Below are 18,943 nucleotides of genomic sequence, written 5' to 3'. Positions count from 1 at the left end.
TGAAACAAGCAATGCCTGTCAATACAATGACCTTTTTCTTTCCTGTTTAGTTACCAGTTGTTCCATAACAGTTTATTAAAACCATCTTTCCCCCACTCTGCTGGGTTATCTAGTTAAAACAGATTCTAACTTCATTGATCTGGGGTTGGGTGGGGTGTGAGATTCTGTATTTCTAACAAGCTCCCAGGTAGTGCTATCGATGCTGTGGGTCCATGGACTACACTTTTACTAGTAAGTTTCTACCAGCCTGTTTGTCTTTCCCTTCACCAAAGTACACTGTTGTTATTCTTGGCTATTGGCCCTTTGTCTTCCCACATAATTTTAGAATCTTTTGTCAAGTATTCTCCACTGCCCACTAAAACAGACTGAAATTTGATTGAGGTTGCATTGATCAAATTGGGCATCTGCAAAACGTTGGGTTTCCCAAGTCACGTGAATTGTATATCATTCCACTTATTGACGTCTTGTCACACAGTAACACTTTACTATTTTCCCGATGGGATTTTTGCACGTCTCTTATTATGTTAGATGTATTCCTAGGCACTTCATATTTTGAATGTTTAAATAATATCTCTTTGTAAAAACTTTTTCATTTTTTTGTTTATATATGTATGCACTTGTATAATTTTTGTATATTGATGTTTTTATCTAGAATATTTGCTGAAGTCTTATTCTTATTTTTTCTGTAGTTTTCCATAATGTACGAATAATGAGTTTTGCTTCATTGCAAAACTTATACTTTTTATTTGTTTATCTTGCTTTACTAAATGAAAAAAAAACAATAAGCATACTTTTTAATAGAAAAGACTATTTTGTCATCTATATTCAGCCAAACTGATCTCTTGGTTAGGCCTACGTCAACTAGAAAACTGAGATGAAGAAGGTTCCAAGTGTTTCTTCTGATATTTATCATGGTCTTGATACTTTTGGCCTTTCTCTGGTGTCTGATACACAAGTGCTTAAATATTACTAAAATCCATTATCCTAAGCTGACTTCCAGTTGATATTTGACCAGAAACAGACAAAAACCCTCACTGACAACTTGGCCTCTCTGAAAACTGAATTTGAACAAAAGAGGAAACAGGAATTAAAAAGAGGAAAATGATTCAGTTTCATCTAAGAACTAAGGTGGAGATGTCAATGCTAGGAAGCCATTGGAGAGATACAACACATCACCTCCACTCCATAGCTGAAATCACATGATTTCTTGGGAAACCCATAAGTAATTGAAATTACTTTTTTGATGACAATGTCAGCCTGCTCTAGGGCGAATCATCCTTCTTGATAGCTTTGACACAATCAGCTTGATCATAGGAAAAAATTAACTTATTGTTCCACAAACTATCAATGTTGTTAACATTGGTTACCTGAGGAAAGATAAATGTGCATGATGGTGGGATGGAAAAAAGGGTAAAGAAAGAGAAGAAGGCAGTAACTACATAATAACCAGAATCATCATAAAAATGCAACAAATTGTTTCTTTAAAACGTGTTCTTAATCCATGACAAAAATTATGAAAAATTATAGCAATGTAAAAAATGCTTAAATGGACAAGTGAAAACAGGACCCAAGACAGCATGTATACCCGCTTATAAACATATGCACACAATTTTTGATTAGGAGAATCAATCAGTGTATATTTTTCTCCGTTTCTCTCCAGAGATCCCTTTAAAAAGACAAAGGTATATGTTGGAGGTGAAGGGAGAGGTGTAAACCTGTAACAGTGAAGAGACTGAGAGCCCTCCCTACAAATTTGTATAAGGTAAGACAGATGAATGAGTGTTCACAGAAGAAACAGAGTGGAAAAAGCCAAATTCTAGAATGTGTGCAGAGCGCTCTGCGACTAAAGGGATGACCTGGTATTCCTGGCAGAAGTGTGGAGTAGGAAGTGAAGTTAAATTATGCAATCAATGGAAGAGCTGTCCAAGAAATACTGAATCTGCCTCCCCTAACGTTTTGTACAGGCAACTACTATTTTTGTTGTTGTTATTCATAGTTAAATAGCTAACTACGAATAAGAAAAAAAAATAAGTGGGAGAAGCGTTGGTTTGAGGAAATTAATGAAAACTGTCTAGAAATCTAGGGAATACGTATGCATATCGGTGTCCCAAAGAGAAGCCTGCTTCATTCTGGCCTTTAGCTGACTTCCAGCATACTCATGGTTTACCTTCTGCTTACCCTAAAGCCCATGCCAGTCAAAACAGTGTCTGCCAAATACAGTTTCCAGGCAGCAATTTTATTTTCTCTTTTCTAATTTGAATGCACAGCCAAGGACCACTGAGCGTTTGAAGAAAACATTTTTCTTCACATTTGAGACAATGTAAAACAAAAATTTATCTCAAAGAAAACAGAGATAAGTCGATTAATAGAACATGTAAAATTTGCAACATCCTAAGAGAATAAAGAAAAAAATGCACATATAATACAAGACCAGAAGCAGGACTCCCAGCTATGGTTGAGTGTGACTAACAAATACTTTTCCAAAAAAGAAACTAAAGAGCTAAATAAAATTGACAAATACAATGATTTTAGTACTCTAGAAACTGACTAAAGGAATAGAATATAAAGGAATGTTTGAGAGGCATTCACATTTGGAAAACTGCTAATCTTTAGGGAAGGACAGTAGGATCCTGTGGCATTCTGGACCCTGGAGTTATTCCTATTACCACCAACCCCAGCTCAGTCAGTACAGAGGTTCTTCCAGGATGGGAAGAGCCTCAGAACTGAAAATGTCTCTGCTGAGGTCAAAGGGGGCTCACTTGAGTTTGTTTGAGAGGCAGGTGATGTTCATGCCCAGTAGTGTTTCACTGTAAGTGATGATCTTGAAGCAGCCAAGGAGGAAGGGCCAACAGCTCTGTTAGTCCAAGGTTATGGTCATAGTTGGAGCAAGCATATTCTTGGCTAAGCCTGAGTACGTGCAATGGGGACTAGAGAGGAACAAAGCTAGCCATACATTCCTGAGGCTGGATGATCACTTATACAGAGGAAATGTGAAAGAGCCCAGCGGAAGCAAAAGCTGGGACACAACTGAAAACAGTATAAACTTTAAATGCATTCCTCTGTCAATACAGAGATCGATGGGGAGATGAGTGACGATTTATTGAGCTGAAGTGTTTAAGCACAACCACTATCCAACCATCAGCTTATAGCTGAAGCTACACAGACCCAGGGGCAAGTCCTAGGAAGCCAAATGTAAAACTCAAAACAAGAATCTTTATAAAAAAAAAAAAAAGAAACATCAGCGGTCACACGGCCACATATCACAGGTGAGATTAATGCCACTGATTAAATTTAGGCAAATGATTAAGCAAAGAAACCAACAAATAAACAAAGCAACAACAACATTCAGGGATTAAAATATCAGAATCCAGAGTTGCTACAATATATGATCTAAAATGTCCAATTTTCCACATGCAACTATGAGGCATGCAAGTAGAGAAAAGCCAGTCAATAGTAACCATCTGAGTGTCTCTAGATGTTGGGTTTAAACAAAGACTTCAAATCAGCTATTATAAATATGTTCAAAGAACCAAAGATGACCATATTTTAAAAATAAAAGGAAAGTAAGACAATAATGAATAAAAAATAGATATTTTTAATAAGGAGACAGAGATTTTTTTCAAAAGACCAAAATGGAAATTTGGGGGTTGAAAAGTACAACATATGAAAAGAAAATTCATTAGACGGTCTTGACAGCAGATTCAAATGACTTGAAAAAGAACTGGTGAATTAAAGACATTTAATATAAATTAGCCAATATAAAAGAACAGAGAAAAGAGAATTTTCAAAAAATGAGCAACGACTCAAAGACATTTGGAACAATCATAACCATATCAAAACTCATGTAATAGTATCCTCAAAAGAGTAGAGACAGATAAAGGGATGGAAAAATCTATGAAGAAAAAAGGGACAGAAACATACTGAATTAGATGAAAAACATTAATCTACTCATCAAAGAAGTTCAACGGATCCAGAGTAGGACAAATATAAAGAGACTGGTGTCTAGACATAACATAATCAAACTCCTAAAGGACAAAGAAACTGAAAACAGCAAGAGAATACTAACTCATCACATATAGGTAAGCATCAATGAAACAATGGAGGCCAGAAGTCAGTGGAATGAGAAATTCCAAGTGCTGGGGAAAAAAAAAAAAACTGTCCATCAAATATTCTATATCAAGAATAATTATCCTTTAAACTGAAGGCAAAAAAAAAAGCCATCATTTTTAAAACAGAATACAAAATAAAGATTGAGAATTTGTTGCTAGCAGACCTATCTTAAAAGAAATAGTAAATGAAACCCTTCAGGCTGAAAAAAAATGACAGCAGATGGTATTAACATGGTAAATATTTGGGTTAATATGAAAGAGTCTGTAAAATATTATCTCATTTCTTTTCATTGAATTTTTTAGAAGGTGTAGATTGCATAAAGTCATAACTATAACAACGTATTGTTTAGTTTTTAATATATAGAGATTTAATGCATATGGCAATAATAGCAGGGAGAGGAGGAAGGAATAGAACTACATTAGAACAAAGTTTCTATATATTACCAAAATTAGGTTGGTATTGCCTGGATGGCATGAAGTTGGTTGTGGTAAACTACGATGTAGAATGTATTCTCTAGAGCAAACACTGATAAAATAATTGTTTAAAAGGTTAAGTTACACTAGAAATTTAAATGTGCATACACTAAAAATATTTATTTACCGAAAAAGAAGGCAGCCAAGGTAGATGAAAGGAATAAAAAAGACAAAAGTCATCTAAACACAAAGCATAATAGAAAATGTAAACCTAGCTATACCAGTAAGTACATTAAATGTGAATGGTCTAAACATCTCAATCAAAAGCAGAAATTGCCAGACTCGATAAAAAGGCAAGATCCAACTGTGTTATCTATACTGTTTCCCTGAAAATAAGACCTAACTGGAAGATAAGCCCTAGCATGATTTTCAGGATGACATCCCTTGACCATAAGCCCTAATGCATCTTTGGGAACAAAAATTAATATAAGACTCAGTCTTATTTTGGGGGAAACATGGTAAGAGACATATTTTACATTCAATACCAAAAATAGATTGAAAGTAAAAGGATGGGAAAAGATATGCCTTGAAAACAGTAACTATAATAGAGTTGGAATTATTGCACCAACATTAGACAAAACAGGCTTTAAGAAATAGTATATGAGAAAAACATGATATTTCAAAATGATAAAATGGAAAATACATCAGAAAGATACAATACTTGTAAATGTATATACACCTAAAGCAAACCACCAAAATCAATTGAGCAAAAAAATGACAAAATCGAAAGAATAGATCATTTGTTATAATTAGATATTTCAAAACTTTGCTCTCAATAATTGATAGAACTAAACAGAAAATCAGTAAGAGAACAAAAGATTTGAATATTGTCAACCTAGTCATCCTAATTCACGTATATAGACTACTTCACTCAATGATAGGACAATACACATTTTTTCCAAAGGCTAAAAATTATTTTCCAAAATAGACCAGATGCCACGTCATAAAACAACTCTCAATAAATTAAAAAGGAATGTGATCATAAAATGTTCAAGTACAACAGAATTGAATTAGAAATCAAAAGCAGAAAGAAATCTTGGAAAAGCCCCGATATTTGGAAGTTAAAGAACACACTTCTAAATAACAGTAAGTCAAAAAAGATCACAAAGAATATCAGAAAATATTTTTTTTACAGAATGATAGTGAAAACACAACATATCACATTTTATGGGATACATAAAAAGCAGTGTTTAGAAGGAAATTTATATTTTCACCTGTATCAGAAAAGAAGAAAGGTCTCAAATAGATAATTTAAGACTAAATCTTAGGACACTGAGAACAACAGAGCAAACCACATTCAAAGCAAAGAGAAGAAAGGCAACACAAAGATTGCAACATAAATAAAAGAAATAGAAAACAGCAATAGAGAAAATAAAATCAAAAGTTGGTTCTTTGAAAAGAGCAACAAAATCACAAACCTTTAGCTAGACTGATCAAGATAAAAAAGAAAAATGGCACAAATTACCAAAATAATGAATGAAAAAGATGTCACTACTGACCACACAGAAATCAAAAGGATTATAACACAACACAATGAACAACTTTATGCTAACAAAATAGACATACAGATGAAATGGACATTTTTTACAAAGACATAAATAACTAAAACTGACTTAAGATGAAATGCGAAAATGGAATAGACTCAAAACAAGAAAAGAAATTATATTAGTTATTCAAAATCTTCCCACAAAGAAAGTCCCAAGAGCTTCACTGGTGAATTCTATGAAGTAAATAAAATGAAATAATACTAACATTTCACAGACTCTTTCAGAAAGCAGAGGAAAGAAACCTTCCTTATTCATTATGACAGCATTACCCTGATAACACCAAACAAACACATCACAAGAGCATGAAACTACAGGCTAAATACCTGTGTTAGAAAAGGAAAATCTAAAATCAGTAGTCTAACCTTCAACCTTAAGAAACTAGAAAAAGAGCAAGCTAAACCCAAAGCAAGGAGAAGGAAACAATACAGTTAGGTTGGGAACAAATAAAAAGAGAATGGGAAAGCAATAGAGAAAATAATGAAACTGAAGTTGATTCTTTGAAAATATCAACAAAACTGAGAAACTTTCAGCTAGACTGAAAAAAAAAAAAAAGAAAGAAGACTCAAATTACTACTAAAATTAGTAATGAAAGGGAGGACATTATTACTGACCTTACAAAAAACAGATTACAAAAGGGTACTATAAACAATTGATAATCATCAAATTATATAACCTAGAGATCAGGGGTGTCCAAACTGCGGCCCACAGGCCAACTGCAGCCCGCAATCCATTTTTAATTGGCCTGCAGCAAATTCCAAAAATACATTTAGTTTACTTAAATAAATCAGGTGAGGCAATACGTACTTCACCTCCAGTGGGTGTCCCGGCTGTTTGTGTATTTTACCGCATATGGCCCTTGGTAAAAAACGTTGAAAAGTTTGGACACCCCTGACCTAGATGAACGAATTCCCAGAAAGATACAAAGTACTAAAATGACTGAAGATCATATATATATATATATATATATATATATATATATATATATATATATATATATGTATGTGTATATATATACACACACACATATATATGTGTGTATATATATGTATGTATATATATATATATATTTACATACAGAGGATGCCAAAAAATGTATACACATTTTAAGAAAGGAAAAAACTGTATTAAAATTGTGATACTCAATACATACAAATAACACAAGATGAATACAGGTCATGTGTATACATTTTTTGGCACCCCCAGTATATTAGTGGACCTATAATAAATAAGCAGATTGAATTAATAATCAAAAATTTTCCGACAAAGAGAAATCCAGGGCCAGATGGCTTCATTGGTGAATTCTACCAAAAGATTTAAAAAAGAATTAACACAAATCCTTCATAAATTCTTACAAAAAACAGTAGAGAAGGGAACACTTCCCAATTTGTTATCTGAGGCAAGTATTACCCTGATACCAAATGAGACAACATTACACGAAAGAAAAACTATAGAACAATATCCCTTAGGAATAGAGAGACAAAAGTACTCAACAGAATATTCGCAAATTGAAGCTAGCAACAAGTAAAAAGAATTATACACCACAACAAAGTGGAATTTATCCCAGGAATGTAAGGTTGAATCAACTCAGGAAAATGATTCAATGTAAGTGACCTTATGAACAGAATAAAGGACAAAAACTAGGTACATGATGGTCTAAATATATGCAGAGAAGAATGTGTCAAAATCCAGCAACCTTTCATGATAAAAACACTCAACAAACTAGGTATAAAGGGGAACTTCATCAGCCTGATACAGGACATCTACAAAAAACCCACAGCTGACTTCATACTTAATGGTGAAAGACTGAAAGATTTGCACTTAAGATCAGAAACAAAACAAGACTGTCCATTTTTACTATTTCTATTCGACATTGTACTATAAGTTCTAGCCAGGACAATTAGGCTAGAAAAGTCAATAAAAGGCATCCATATTGGAATGGGATAAGTAAAACTATCTACTTATAGACGACATGATCTTGTATGTAGAAAATCCTAAGGAATTCTAAAACAAAAAAAAAAAAAAACCAAACTACTGCAGCTAATAAATACATTCAACAAACTTAGCAGGATATAATGAAAAGACAAAAATCAATTGCATTTCTACATACTAGCAATTAATAATTTGGAAATGAAATTAGGAAAACAATTCCATTTACAATAAGCACCAAATAGAATAAAACATTTAGGAAAAAATTAACAAAAGGAGTGCAAGACCTGTTCACTGAAAACTATAAAACATCATTGAAAGGAACTAAATTAGACCTAAATAAAAGTCCATGTTTATGGATTGAAAGGTTTGATATTGTTAAAGTAGCAATACTTTCCAAATTATTCTACAGATTCAATGTAATCCCTATCAAAATCCCAGCTGCCTGTTTTGCAAAAATAAACAAACTGATCTTAAAATTAATATAGAAAGGCAAGGAACCCAGTATAGCCAAAAAATCTTTAAAAAGAACAAAGTTAGAGAACTCACATTTCCCGTTTCAAAACTTACTGTGGAGCTACATTAAACAAGATTGTGTGATAAGATAGGCATAAGGACAGACATGCAATCAATGCGATAGAACTGAGAGTCCAGAAATAAACCTATACAATATCCAATTGATTTCTGATGAGGGTTTCAAGAAAATTCAATAGAGAAAGATTAGTCTTTTCAAGAAATGTTGTTGAGACAACTGGACAGCAACAAGCAAAAGAATGAAGTCTGCCTCCTTCATCAAGACATTCAAAAATATTAACTCAAAATTGATCCAACAGTATCAAATATGTAAGTACTAAAATATATAAAATTCTTAGAAGAAATCATAGGTATAAATCTTCTTGACCTTAGATCAGGCAATGGTTTCTTAGATAAAAAACCAAAAGCAGAATCAACAAAAGAAAAAAAAATATCTAGATAAATTGGACTTCATGAAAATTAAAAAAAAACAAAAACAAAACACTTCTGCTTCCAAGGACACCATCAATAAAGGGAAAAAAAAAATCTACAGAATGGGAAAAAAATATTTGCTAATCAAATATCTGGTAAAGGGATAAGATAGTATACCAGAATATTTTAAGAACTATTACAGCTCAACAATAAAATGACAAATAATTCAATTTAAAAATGGCAAAGGATTTAAATATACATTTTTCCAAAGAAATAAAAATGGCCAATAAGTACATGAAATGATGCTGAGTATCACTAGTTATTAGATAATTGCATATTGAGACCACATGAGATACAACTTCATAGCTCACTAGAAATGACTATAAACAAAATAGAAACAATAACAAGTGTTGGGGAGGCTGTAGAGAAATTGAAACCCCATACACTGCAAGTGAGAATGTAAAGGTCTTCCCCCACCCTTTCAGTGGGGGTATTTCCTTAATAGCATTTGGCAATCACTGTGATCTCTCCCACTAAACTGAAAGCGCATGAAGACAGGAATTACCAGAGGTATCTTTCTCTCCATCGAGTATATCAGGTTGGGCACTTGTCATTCTATGCTATCTGCAACTACCAATTTGCTTACCTCTCTCTCAACCACTAGATTATATCTTAAAACAGGGGCTGTGCTTTCTTTATTTTTGCATTCCAGTACCTAAGCTACTGGTTGACACAGAGGGAGTACAAAAAGTGTGTAAGAGATCCCAAAGTATGGTACATAGATTCCTGGCGGAGCTCCAATATTCTTTCAGGGGGTTCCCAAGGTCAAAACTATTTTCATAATAATATGCCGTTTCACTGGGTTGACATTTGTACTAATAGTGCAAAAGCAAAGATGCCCTAGCACCAAGTGTAGTCCCCAACCTGTATTAGTTGTATTAGTTTTCTGTTACTGCTGTAATACGTTGCCAAACATTTATTATAAAACCACACAAATTTATTGTCTTACAGTTCTCTAGGTTATAAGTCTGAAATGGATCTCACTAGGCTAAAAACAATGGTTGGCAGGGCTGCATTCCTTTCTGGAGGTTGAAGAGAATCCACTGTTTCCTTGCATGTTCTAGCTTTTAGAAGCTGCTGTCTTTCCTTGGCTCCTGGCCCACTTCCCCCATTTTCTAGCTATGGAGGTTGAGTCCTTCTCATACTGCATCACTCTGAATTCCTCTGCTGCCTCCTTCTTCCACTTTTGAGAATTGGACCCACTTGGATAATCCAAAATAATCTCACAATTTTAAGGTAAACTGATTAGCAACTTTAATTTCCTTTTGGCATATAATGTAACCTATTCACAGATTCCAGGGATTGGGATGTAGGCATCTTTGGGGGGACATTACCCTGCCTACTACAGTAGTCATATTTTTTCACTATCATACAGTTGGAATGAAAATAATGCCAGGTTCATTTAATAATGTATTTGATGAGGCAGTACAAATTAGTAATTCTATTAACTCAACCTTTGAGTATAGCACAGATTTTCTCAAAAACAACTAAATTGGACTGTGATTTCAAGGGAAACATTAGACATTATATTTTGCCAATGATAAAATCATAGCTTTCAAAGCAAAAATAAGGATTTTGGAAAATTGGTATACTGTCAGTTGGATAGTTTCCCAATATTTTAAGATTTTCCTGAGAAGACCTCTGGTGATACTAACAAATGCGATTTTTTTTGATACTGTATAATGAAATGTATTAAGATTTGAAAGATCAGCATACCTAAATGGATCAAATATTTTCCATATGGCCAATGCATTATGTAACAAAACCATGTGTTTGTAAAGATTCATTCAATGTCTAAGACAGACCAAGGGATTTTAAAGTAACAGTACAAAAAGCTAGTATGATCTCAGCGTCTACATTGTGATTAAATCTTAAGAAACTATCACTTGTTAAATTTTATTGAAAAAGCTATGAAAATACTCCTTTATTTTCCATCTACATGTCTGAACGAGGTTAGATTTTGTTCACTTATTTCAACCAACACAACATACCATAACAGACTGAATGCCGAAGCAGATCTGAGAATTCAGCTCTGTTCTATTAGGCCAGACATTAAAGAGGCTGCAAAAATATAAAACAGTGCTGCTCTTCCATCTCAACTTTTGTTTTGAAAACAAACAAACAAAAAAATGTAATGTTATTTGTTACCATTTAATGGCTTTATTATTTTTAAATAATCAGTTTTAATTTATGACAAATATAAGCAGATATAATTACCTACATAAAAACTCTTTGAGGTTATCATCAGTCATTTTTAACAGCATAAAAGGCTCCTGAAACTGAACTTTGGAAAACTGCTGAGTTAGATAAATGAGAAAGCCCCAGAAAGATCATGACCAGGTCAAGTGAATCAAAAGAATGAGCACAGGCAGTCTCAATGATACCAGGGTACAGAGCAACACAAAAAGAAAAGAGCCTAGAAAGAGGGCTCCGTTTGTAAACAGCCCACTTCAAACTTTTCCCAGTCAAATCTCTGAATAGCAGAGGACAGAGCTCACCTTTGCTTAATTGCATATAGGCATTTTGAGGGCAGGTATGAATATATGTGAGAAAATGAAAGAAGGATATATTTTCAAAGATCATAAAGGAATAAGTTATCATGTAATTATACACAAAACTTGCACTTTAAAAATGAAAAATAGTTGGTGAGCTGAAATCTAAAAAAGCAAGAAAAGGGGTAAAGAATGTTATGACAATGGCACACAAAATAATATTCACTGGTATTAGTAAAAATTAAGACTTCATAAATATGTTCCTTAGAAAGAGCTTCCATCACTCCTTAGTTTAAATCAGGTAAACTTCAGACTTAAACTGTTGCGTTAGCTGTGTTCCCCAAAGGGAAAACGGACAGTAACATTTGGGAGACATGGCATGGCTGCTGACTGCTAGAAACAACCTCCCTGACACTTAATGGCCAGAGTCAGAGAAGAGCTCTTTTCAGTAAATCTTGCCAAAAAAAATAACGAAAGTGACAGAGAAGAACTATCATATTAATCAACTGGAAAACAGATTAATTATGTGCTCTATGTAGAGCAAACAAGAAGCCTTTCCCTGGAAACAGAAAATCTTTTCCTGGAATCGTGATACAAAAGAAAGCTCTAAATTTAGATTCTTAAGAACCTAGTTTCTGGTTCAAGTCATGGTTCCTGAGTTATCTGTGCAAGTTAAATCATCTCTTTAGTACTCATTTCCTCACGTAAAATAAAAGAAGTTAGTCTAAATCTCCTGCTTTAAAACTGAACTGGGATTCACAAAAAATATACACATTTTACATCCAAATCCTGAAGCCACATATATCTGGGGAGAAAAAAAGTGCAGGCTAAGTCACGAAATTGATGGGTCATGACCTGCCATTTGAAAAGCACTGAATTGATTGATCTCTACAATTGCTTATTAAAAATATAAAAGGGGGAGTGGGGTACAGACCTACAAAACTATAATATCTTGATCTTTTTAACCACAGAGGTTGTCATGTAGGGTGTGAGGCGAGGTCTCTGCTCCAGCTCCCCACATAAGAACGCAGGATATGGTGAGGCCAAAAAGGAACACCAACAGAGCCATAGATAGGGGAGTCATACCACTATATTCTCGCTGGTGGCTGGGTTAGAGACACAGGAAACAGGATCCACACCATGTGCAATCTGCTGTCTGCTTCTCCGCCAACCAACCAACCCCATTTGCTTAGCTGCAATCTGTGCTTGTTAGCTCAGCACCTTACGCTGCTAGCATAGCCACAGCAGTCACATTAGTGGCCAGTGGCTCACTGGTTACAGCTGACGGCCCACTAGCCACAGCTGATGGCCATCGGATCACAGTTGATGGCCATTTACTACCCAAACCAGCACCTTTTCACGTGAGGCCGAGAGCCTGGAAACTGCACTTCTGGCTCTGTCCCCACAGAGATATCTTTGGTAAGAAGATAAATGGAAATTCAAGTTTACGCTAATATTCAAACTATGGATACTAACATTACTCAGCTGTTTAAGATTGTTATATTTATCGGACACCTGAATTTAGCAATTTAGACATCAGTTTGTGTTTAACCATGTAATATCAAAAAAAAAAAATCAGTGGCTTAGCTACTGTTTGCATTTTTCAACTGTTACTTGGAAGAAATATTTTGATTCCTTAACAGTTCTCTGGCTAACAAAACTGTATTATTAATAAAAATTATAAGAAGTTGTTAGTCTGAGAACATGTGCCTCAAATGTATGGATTGTCCTCTTCTTAGTGGAGGTGGGGACAGGCAGTAAAATTCAAGAGTTGAACTTTAAAAACACTTGTAAATTATAACTTGTGACAACTGTTAGTTTTACTAATAGCTAACATTATCTCGAGTACTGGAGTGACAGTGTCATGCAGGGTCTCAGCTCCCACTCCCCGCCCAAGAACGCAGGACACGGTAAGGCCAAAAAGGAACACCCACGGAGCCATACATAGGGGAGTCAGACCACTGTATTATGGATGCCAGCTGGTAGAGACACAAAAGCAAACATCTGCCAATACCCCAGTGAGGGGTCTTCCTGCACCCCCATCTCACTGGCGAACAGGCAAGACACAGGAAGTAGGATCCACATGATCCACAATCCACCTACCGCTTCTCTGCCAACCAAAAAACCCCCTACCGTAGCCATAGCAGCTATATTAGTGGCTAATGACTAACCGGTAACAGCTGATGGCCACCCAGCCACAGTGGATGGCCATCTGATTATAGCTGATGGCCCTAATAACCGAGCCAATACTTTTCCACGTGAGGCCAAGAAACTGGAAACTGTTCTCTGGGACTCTGTCCCCACACATGGGATTCCTCTAACACATGACTTTTGCTCAAGGATTCCCATGGACCCGGTTGAAGAAGCAGTCTGAGATTCTACTTACCCTCCTCTCCTTCCATCCTTCCACCTATCCTTCAAATGGTCAGCCCTGCACTGAGGCCTGAAGGCTACCCTCGCCCTCTTGTTCCCTCTCCTTATCCTCCACAGGCAGTTTCCCCAGAAAACCTCTTGCATGTCTATTCCCCTCTTGGCATCTGCTTCTCTGGAAATTTGAGCCAATAAAATGCTTACAAGTCCAGCCACCATATTAAACTCTATGCATCATTATTTCATTTAATCTTCACAAAAGCCCTATGAAGATATTGTTACTATTCCCATTTTACAAATAGGGAAAGAATAGAAAAGTAACTTTCCCAGTGTCACACAACTAAAGAGCTGGGATTTGAACTCAAGTCTGTTTGACTTCACAGCTGGAGCTGCCGACCTGATTTTAAAGCAATTAGGCTTTACTAAACAGTAACAACAAAAACTAGATAGATCCCTAACAAAATTTTTCTGATGCCTCTGAGTGCTTTCACACATTATCACATTTAATCTTAACAAATCCATAAAGTTGATATTACCATTTTACAGATGAAGAAATTGGGGTTCAATTAAAATAACTTCTTCAAGATTATATATAAGTTCATGAGTTTGGGCTCATGCTCAGGTCGTCTCTGAATTCAGCTGTTTTAGATTATATCCTTTGCTTAATTAATCAAAATGACAATTGTCTTTTCTTGCGTTTTCTTCTTTTTTTTTTTAGTTTTAGATAATTTTCATGAGAACTTTATTCCGCAAAAAAATCCCCCAAATGATTAAAACAGCTATATATGTTTGTTCTGTGGTGGTGTGTATACATACATATTATGGATACTATACTAATGATTTAGACTATTTCTTGAGCCACCTGTCTCCTTGTCTACTCGTGTTTTAACCAAAATTAACAGGGAAATAGCTGGAGCACTGTTTCAAAAACCTGTCTCCAATAACGTATCAGCAGTTGAGGCTGCAAGGCAGTATTCTTTTTCAGGTGCTGAGGCTTTTTAATATAATTATGCTGATTTTCACGTGTTCCCTGACTCAACTGCAGTCTGAGCTCACCACCCCAAAACTTCCTATAACCAGAGTCACCTGATGAGGTGAGTAGAAGTCTTCATAATTGTTTCTAATGACCAAAGCCTGGTTGTTTCCCAGCCTCTAAAAGGACACAGCCTAGCAGTAGTCTGCCTTCTGACGGGCAGAGATGGGTGTGGAGCAAGCTGGAAGTAACTCAACAGTATTCAGACGCTGGAAAAGGGGTGGGTTGTTTGTTTTGTTTTTTTTCTGTAGAAAAGGCATTTCAAAAGGTCATGGAACAGAAAGGGATGATCCTGGGGGACCCAGGCACAGAAGGGGAGGCAGATCCAGGTCTGCTCCTAGCATGGGGGCGTCCTGGAGTCACTCCGGGGGGGAAGGGAGAGCCGAAGGGACCTAGTCCACCTTCTGACTTCAAATGGGGACACTGAGGCTTAGAGAGGAGCAGGTGGTTGTTTAGGGTCACAGACATCAGGAAGGGGCGGGAGCCATCGTGGAGACAGAAAGGAGAGGTGAGACCTCACAGCATGAGACTCAGGACTCAGAAGAACCCCGGTGCCATCACAGCGGGATCCCAGCACCCAGCCCCCATCGCAATGGATGTCATGCTTTTGGACAAGTCCTAAGGTGAGTCCAAGTCTGCTCAGGCCAGAGGCTCAGAAACAGGGCACTAGAAGGCCCCTCAGAGCCCCCTCCCACCGCTGGACAGGTTTGAGCCCCGAGACCACAATAATAATCCGTTCACTATGAAGGTGAGGGCTGATTCCCAGTCAGGAGGGGACCGGGCTGAGGGTGGGGGTCAGAGGGCAAGTGATGAGCTGCTGCTGGAGTGGGATTATGGGCTCATGTTTCTTTTTGGCTTATTTGTGTATTCTTATATTTCTGTAACAAATAGGTATCATTTCCACAACAATGAAATGCCAACCCCACCTTTTACCCCATCCTGGTTGTGTGAGTATACGCAATTCATAGTTCATTGTGAAAAGCCTAACATCTTTAATAGGACCACACTGTTTTCCAGAGCTTGCCCTGAACTCAGCTTTTTTAACCTTTATTTTTAGCCTTCACCCATCCTAAGTAGTCAGTATTCACTTTTCTAACAGCTTTACACCTCCAGTGGGACATTCTTTCCTCTTGTTCCCCTGCCAAAATCCTCACCATCCTTTAAGGTCCAAACTCAGCATTACCTTCTTAATGAAATCGCTCCTTCTGTAAGCAAAATTTCTGTGTTCCCATCATGTTTTGTGTTCAGTGATCATATGTAAATTGTCCCTAATGTAATAACTATTTGTGTTTATAACTTTATCTTTCCTAGTAGACTGTAAGTGAAAAGGTTTGTCACCTTTGGTTAATTTACAAAGCATTTTTATATCCACCAATCTTCTTTTATCCTTACAAGATTAGAGGGAGAGAATCAATATTTTATTTAGTAGCAACTGTGTATCAGTCAATGTTTTTGAGGCTTATATATATCATTCCACTTCACCCTCACAGCAGTCTCATGAAGACATTTTACATATGAAACCATAGCTCACAAGGTTCATTGACACTAGGGTCATAAGCTGGCAAAAAGCATGGGTGACTTCTTTTTTAATTTTGGTCTCATTCTTTCCATTACAAAAACATGACTGTGCACCTACCAATGTGGAAGACACCAATAAATACATGTAAAACTCCACTCATGGTTTTCTAGCATACTACAACTGCTATAATCAGATAATACTTCAGAGTCAATTAAAGTCAGAGGATTTTAGAACTGGTAGGGACCTTATAGATCATCTAATCCAATCCCTGTATGGTAGAGATGAGAAATATGATCTTCAGAGAAATAAATTTCAACTTAGTAGATGAACCAGGATTAAAACCCTCTTGGCGGCAGTATAGAAAAGGGGGTAAGATTATGGCCTTTGGAGTCAGCATTGGTTCAGATCACAGTTCTAATACTTAACGATTGTGTGGAACCTATGATGACTTACAAATCTTATCTATGCTTCAGTTTTTTCATCTGTAAAAGGAGGATAATGATACCCCAGAGTGCTGTGAGGATTAAATGTTATACTGCATAGCAAAAAGCAAGCAACAATCATGTTGGGTATTTTTTTATAGCCCATCTCACTGTGCAATCTTTTTTTTTTTTTTTTTTTTTGGTTTTTGAGAGCCCACTGGCCCATGTGGGAATTGAACCGACAGCCTTCGGAGTTAGGAGCATAGAGCTCTAACCACCTGCGCCACCCGGCCGGCCCACTGTGCAATCTTCTTTACAGGACGCAACACTGCCTTTTATGGATGACTGTGGAGTGGACGTTACATTTTGAGGTCAAAGTGAGTAACAATAAATAAGTATGCATTTATTTATATGGAAATCCCTTTTTAAAAACACATGTACAAATACTTTTGTGTAGATACAAAAGTTTTGAAAAGGAATTGTTTATTCCATAGGTGTTTATTGAGCCCCTACTTACTACATGTTAGGCATAGTGCTAGATGCTGGGGATGAGAAGATGAACAAAGCTGATATAATCTCAACCTTCATAAACATTGAAATTTGGTTGAAAACAAAATATTGCTGAGATCTACCTATGGGATATGCTAAGCAAATCTTTCATATAGTTAATACAATGTAATAAAGTGCACATTAGAATTTGAGACTAGTTGTACTTGTGTGTTGTGTATATATACATACTTGTGTATTTTTGTAAAACAAGGTATTTAGAATTATGTTCTGTCATTTCTAGTATTGGTCATTTGAACTAGATTTAGTGAATTTTCTGACAATTAGGCTATTTCTATTTCTCTTCATTAAATAGAATATTGGAATGGGTAGGTTTAATTAAGCATACTCCCTTAAAATGTGTGATAATCACCATCTGTCTGAGGGTTTTTATGAGTAGAAAAGAACAGTTTTGCTAATAACAAGTAAATAATAATTCCTTATAGGGCATTACAAAGATCAATTTTATGAATTTGTGCTCATTCAATCATTTTCTTTCTACACACACACACACACACACACACACACGTGTGTAAAGTTGCCTAAAGAGATAGCTGACACTCTGGACTTAGAGTCACTGCTATACTGATGGTCTCCAGGTTGTTTGTATTTGTTTGAATTAGGATGGTAAAACAGGCCAAGGATCAACACACAAGAATTCATATTATTCATGTCAAAATTACCTTATGGTGTTAAATTCCTAACACATTTCTTAATCCTTAACACATTAACGTAAGGAATTAATTCCTTAACACAAGAATGTGACATGCTATCTACCTAATTTTACCTGACAGTGAAAATTATTCTGTTATGATTGTTATGAGAGCAAGTATAGAGAACAGTAAAAAAAAAAAAAAAAAAAAAAAGTATGGAGTCAGGTAGACTGGGTTCAAATCTCAATTGCCATTTAATTGTATAATCTGTAGGAAATTCTTTGAGTCTCAGTCACATCATTGAGTCTCAATATAAAATGTTTGCAAAATTAAGGATAATAAGATGTTTCTTGTAGAACTCTAGTAAGTTTAAATATAATAATGAACGTAAAGTGCCTGGCAGACAACAGCAATTTGTGGTTAGTATCAGTGGTTGGCTTTATTAATTTGAAAGGGAATATCACAAGTAAAGAGCAATGACGTAAAAAAAAAATAACTGTCTAAAAACTAGTTGCTCAATAGAAATACATAACCTCCCTTAAATTATTACAATCTTTTCAACTGGAGAAATAAAGGAAAAACACGGGATTCAAAGAAAATGGCAAAACTGGGACTAAATGAAATTATAAGAGTTTGTTGAATTAATCAACAAGGAGATGAGAAGATTAATGGGCTGTCCTAAACATGGTGCATTACTCTCAAAACGCAGCAAGGCACTTGTTGAGGCAGTAGGGGCCTTGAATGAAACATACTGCGTTTTCCTTTATCATAGAGTTATCTCTAGAACTCTTTTTGGAACTGGCTGTTTCGGAAAGAAAACCAGCTGCCTTTTCTGGAAAAAAGGGTA

At 35.8% G+C, this 18,943-nt stretch overlaps 1 protein-coding gene across 1 annotated transcript in view; it reads right to left on the bottom strand.

The window, feature by feature from the left end:
- Positions 1 to 18,943, bottom strand: part of KIAA0825 — a 360,830-nt gene that overhangs the window by 340,848 nt on the left and 1,039 nt on the right. The window lies entirely within an intron of this gene.

The sequence above is a fragment of the Rhinolophus hipposideros genome (assembly GCF_964194185.1).
Source record: "Rhinolophus hipposideros genome assembly, chromosome: 7".
NCBI lineage: Eukaryota > Metazoa > Chordata > Mammalia > Chiroptera > Rhinolophidae > Rhinolophus > Rhinolophus hipposideros.
This window is presented reverse-complemented; position numbering and strand designations above follow the sequence as displayed.